We start from the raw sequence: 6,000 nt of genomic DNA on the forward strand, positions 1-6,000 counted from the left end.
TAGTCATTGTGGTTGTCACATTTGGACTGCACAGGAAGCATTATAGAGAGATTACAGAATCCAGCTGGTTCTTGAATCCAACTGACAGTGTGTCTGGGTGGGGTAATTTAAATACATGTTCCCTCCCCAACCCCTCAATTCTGATTCTGGTTTTGTAGGGGGGAGGTCCAAGGAGACTCTGCTTTATCACCACTTTCCTTCACATTTGGCTTCAATGGAATCCTTGGAAAGCTTAAAGCTATAAACCAAAAGATTTTTAATATCATGAATTTCTCTTTAGGATTCCTTTTGGATCCTGCTACGCCAAAACTGGATCAAAATGAACGCCAAGTGCTTACTTTGAAAACATAGGCAAATGGTGGTTGCAGTGGCTCATGCCTGCAATCCCAGCACTTTGAGACACCAAGGCGGGAGGATTACTTGAGCCCAGAAATTCAACACCAGCCTGGGCAACACAGTGAGACCCTGTCTCTATTTGTAAAAAATAGGCAAATGGTACAAAATGATAATTGATAAAAGAAAAACATCCAATAAACATATAAAAAACACAGAGCAAAATAGCTAGACCCCATTTTTCAACTATCAAATGTACAAAATTTTTTTTCTTATTTTTTATTTAGTGATAATGCTTAGTGCTGGCTAATGATTCATGAAACAACATGATCACATATTGTTAGTGTGAATATAAAGGAGCATGACAATTTTGAAGAATAATTTGAGAGTAGGTATTGAGAAGTCCTCAAATCTTAATATGCTAAGAATTCCTCCTAAGGAAATAATTGGACGAATGTATAGACATTACATCCATAGATGTTTACTGGAAGTATATTAAAAATGATAAAAATTGAAACAATCTAATTGATCATCAATTTAAAAATGATTAAAATAAATGCTGACATATCTATAAAAAGTAATCTTATGGAATCATTTAAAAGTATGTTTCAAGGCATACTTAAGGCAGTGGAGAACTGTTCCTGATACAGTAAATGAAAAGAGCAAGAAACAACTTTTTATTTAATATAATCCTGATTTGCATGGAGAAAAATACAGGTATCTGCAGAGAAAAATTGAAAAAAAATCAAAAATATAAACCATCTTTGGATTATGGAATGCAGATATTTGTTTTATTCTTTATACTTTTGTGTGTTTCACAAATTTTCTTCGACTGTGAATTAATTTTATAATTTAAAAATTACATTCTCACTCTAAGAAACAAAAAACCTGATGTTGACTTTAGCCTGCGAACTGTCTATGGCTTTTGTGTGGGCTGATTTAGACTGAAGCTGAGTTCTGAGTAATTCCTCTATCTGAAGTGCTGCAGTCCTTGGCAGTAAAAGACTCTCCAGGCACTTTAGTAAGAGTCTTGCAATCAAAGTCGTGATTGCTAAGAGGTTCAAGCTTTGTCTGTAAGAGAAGAAATTCTGATTCTTTTCTTTAAAAGTTCCTACTTCCACTGATTAATCTTATTTTTCTCAAAGTTAGAAGTGCTCTTGCGAACTTCCATTTGTTTGATGTCTTCTTTTTAACCCTCTATGTGTTCCAAAAAGCTTTTATTCTCTGCAGAGCTGGTGGAAGCTCTAGATAGCTAAGTGCGGTTGGTTTAGGGCTATTTTGTGTTTTAGGTGATCATTTCCCTTCCCCTGGAACTAAATGGGCATTTTGGTGTCCAGCAGGCTGGCCCTCTCCTGAACTTAAAGCTCTCTGGACCTTCTCCCATCCTGAATCCCTCTCCTCCAACCTTACAGCCCCCAAAGAACTCTCCTCTCCCACCCTTGGCTCTCAAGCCTGATTTCCTAACTGCAGCCAAGCAGCCTCCCCTCAGACCTGTCTCATGATGTTACTTCTCTGATGTGGGCCTTGGCTACTTCCCTTGGCTTCATTTACCCTCATTCCCTAAATGACGTGCACTTCCAGATGCTTCTGGAACAATTCTGCCTAATCCAGTCCAGGCCCGGGGTCCTTCCCCTGGTCTCCAGAAATGGAACTACACCTGAGGCAGTGAACCCACAGATCTGCAGGTCCTACTCTGCAATGAAGTCCCTGCAATTGTGGTAGCAATTTGATTTCATTCCACCTAGTAGCAGAATGTGTCCAAGAGAGGGACATACCAGCCTTTGAGTGGAGGCCTGGCCCTTGCCTGCCTCCAGCTTAGGCTAGAGTTGAAGTACTTGGCCTGAGCCCAAAGGGCTCAACCATTCCTATGGCCCCTTGCAGAGGAATAATACCTACTTCCCAGAATTTCTTTGGGACGATCACAGGCTATGTTACTTTCTGATGAAATGAGGAAATTACCTGATGGGGCTGGCATTCTCGTCTATGCAGTTCTGGAGCCACCTCTGTGGGCCACATGGAACTCCTAGCTGTGGCAGAAGAGATGCATGATGGCCCTTCCAGCGAGATCTAAGACCTCCTTTGCCATCTGTGAGCAAACCCAGCGCATTTGGTCGTCACATGCCACGATTTGGTTTCTGGCACGGGATCTGCATAGAACAATGCTCTGCCACAGACTTACTTCCAAGGGGGCTCTTGAGCTGACCTGGGTCTCAGAACGGTCTGTCCCAAGGGGATGAAGGAGGAGTCAGTGTTGAGAGGTACCCATCTCGCTCTGGCACAATGCACAACTGGCGAGCCTGTGCCCTAAGAAAAGGCCAGTAAATGTGGATTAACTGTGTCAGATATTCACGTTTCTCAAAATAATCTAGAAACCTAGGTTTTCATGTGAAACCTATGGGCCATTAACTTGTAATCCCTATGCTAGATGCTGCAAATGTAATTCCTGTCCTTCCTGGTTCTTAAAGAATCCACATCATAGCCATAGTAAAAACAAAACGAAAACCGCATTAATGGAGTTCTGCTTTGATTTAGGATGTAAACAGTTGCAAGGGAACATCGCTCCCATCCTAAAATAAGAAAAATGAATAGCCTACAAAATCATAAGTTTCCTTTTTTTTTTTTTGAAACAGAGTCTCGCTCTGTCACCCAGGCTGGAGAGTGCAGTGGCGTGATCTTGGCTTACTGCAATCTCTGCCTCCCAGGTTCAAGTGATTCTCCTGCCTCAGTCTCTCCAGTAGCTGGGATTATAGGTGCCCACCGCCATGCCTGGCTAATTTTTGTATTTTTAGTAGAGATTGGGTTTTGCCAAGTTGGCCAGGCCGGTCTCAAACTCCTGACCTCAGGTGATCCACCCGTCTCGACCTCCCAAAGTGCTGAGATTAGAGGCCTGAGCCACTGCACCCAGCCAAAATCATAAGTTATCTTGTATTCTTCAGAGAGTTGAGGTCACAAAGCAACCACATAACCTAATTCCAAAAGTAACAAGCCCCACTGAGAATAGAAGAGATACGCAAACAGTTTCACATTTGGCAGAGCACTAGGGGAAAAGGTAACCATCATAGAAGTGGGAAAGAAGAAATCAGCTCAAATTTTCACTAATCCTAAAGGTTGAGTTTGGGCTAGCAGACCAGTTTAGAATAACTGGGAGCCTGTGACAGCTAATTTTATGTGTCAGCTTGACTAGGCTGTGGTACCCATGTATCTGATCAAACACTATTCTAGATATTTCTGTGAAGGTATTTTAAAAGATGAGATAACATTTACCTCAGTTGATTCTGAGCAGATTACCCTCTATCTGTGGGTGAGCCTTATGAAATCAGTAGAAGGCCTCAGGAGAAAAGAGACTGATCTCCTCCAAGGAAGAGGGAATTCTGCCAGCAGACCGCCTTTGAACCCTTCCCTGGGTCTCCAGCCTGCCAGGCTACCTACCCTGCAGATTTTGGACTTGTCAGCCTCCATAATTGTGTGAGCCAATGAACCAGTTCTTTGAAATAAATTTTCCTCTCTCTGCATACACATACACACTCACACACATACACACACGCATGCACGCACTTACCCTATTGTTTCTGTTCCTCTGGAGAACCCTAATACAGAGCCCCAGATACAAGGGGAATGTATGTTTACTTGTTGCAATGTCTACTCCAACAGTATCCACTGAGTGCTCAAAAGAAAGATGGGGGCAAGATAGGAGACCAGAGAGGGTCCCCCTTGGTGGTGTACATTTGCAGGACATGACTTGCTGCTGCTTCTGAAGACAGTCACAAACCACCACCCATATTCTATGACCCTTCTCTTATTAAAGGGCTTTAGGGGAGGGGCGGCAGACTACCAGGATGACCAGGGGAGGGGTAGAAGATAAACATGTGTACATCTGGGAAAGGAAAAGAATTCATCCTTTGTGCTCTCATGATATCAGTAAATATCTAATGCTTCAGTGGGAGGGCAGAAGTAAAAGCTATTTGCTTCTAGGGTGGGGTTGGGAGGGTCACAAAAACCTCTTGGGTCCAAGAACCTGAACCAATATAAAGTAGAGATAGACTACCCATGGGAGAGATACAGGTAAAAGTCTTCTGCCCAAGCCCACCGAAGATACACGGCAGAGTTTGGCTACCGTGGGGCAGGTGAGGGGAGGAGGACAGGAATTTGAGGAGGTCCCATCCCCCAAGCCCAGGTGCATAGGCCTTGCCTAAGACTAAGACTGGACTAGGAGAATCACGAATCACCACCTGGCTGAGCAACAACCCTAGTAACAAATAGCAAGCAACAACAGTCTATTGCTGAAGGGGAGGCAATACTATGGAGAGAAATCCCTGCTCAACAGTACAGGTATGCAGGTACTGCTGAAAGCTGATGACAGAACAGGAATACTGAGAGAAACCCTCCATTCACCACACTAAGCACAAGACAGTGGCACTTTCTGGTGCACTGAGGTTAGTGATAGCAAAAACATAACTCAAACCAGCTCAACTGCTAACTAGATTAACTCAACCCTCTACAATACTAACTTAACAAAAGAAAGAGCATGGCCATTTCCAGGTATAAATATTTACCTCATCTCTCATGGCTTGTATACATGATGTCCAGCATTCAATAACAAATTATAGTACAAAAAAAGAAAATAAAAACAAGACACACACACACACACACACAGAGAGAGAGAGAGAGAGAGAGAGAGAGAGAGAGAGAGAGAGAAAGCTTATTGTCAAGAGATAAAACAATCAATAGGACCAGGCTCAACAGAACCAGGTTCAGCAATAAGGATACATAAGACAGGGATTTTAAAATAACTATCACTAATATATTAAAAGATCTAGCAGAATAGAAGATACATAGGAACATATAGGTAATTTGGAGAATAGATAGAAACTATAAAAAAAGAAAATGTGAGAAATAAAAAAACACAACATCAAAAATGAAGAATCCTTGTAATAGGATCATCAGCAGGCTGGACATAGCTGATGAAGAAATCAATGAACTTGAAGATAGTATGATAGAAATGATCACAAAGGAAACACAAAGGGGAAAAAGTTGAGAAGGAAGGTACAGAACTCATCATTTAAAAACTGGAGAGCAATATGAAGGAGAGGATAGAGAGACAATAGGGAAGAGGAAATATTTAAAGATTTAATGGCCAAGAATTTTCTAAAATTGATGAATGATAAAGAACTACAGATCCAAGAAACTCAACAGCATAAATAAAATTGAACTGAACAAAATCAAAATAAAATTTATCTATATACTCATTATAGTCACAATGACAAAAACCCAAGATACAGAAAAAATCTCAATGGCAGCCAGAGAAAAAAAGTATATACAGAAGAACAAAGATAAAATTACAGCGAACTTCTTGACCATAGTTGTACAAAACAGAAAACAATGGAGGGACATGTTTAAGTGCAGAAAGAAGAAAAAGAGTCAACCTTTAATTCTATACCCAAGGCAAATGTCTTTTAAAAATGAGGATGAAATAAATTTTTAAAATAAAAATTAGAGAATTCATTGCCAATAGACTTGTATTACACAAAATGTTAAAGGAAGTTCTTAGACTGGGCAACATGGTGAAACCCTATCTCTACAAAAAAATTACAAAAAATAATAAGGTGGGGTGGCATGCACCTGTAGTCTCAGCTACTTGGGAGACTGAGAGGTGGGAGGATTGCTTGA

Source organism: Theropithecus gelada, chromosome 3 (assembly GCF_003255815.1).
Source record: "Theropithecus gelada isolate Dixy chromosome 3, Tgel_1.0, whole genome shotgun sequence".
Classification (NCBI taxonomy): Eukaryota; Metazoa; Chordata; class Mammalia; order Primates; family Cercopithecidae; genus Theropithecus; species Theropithecus gelada.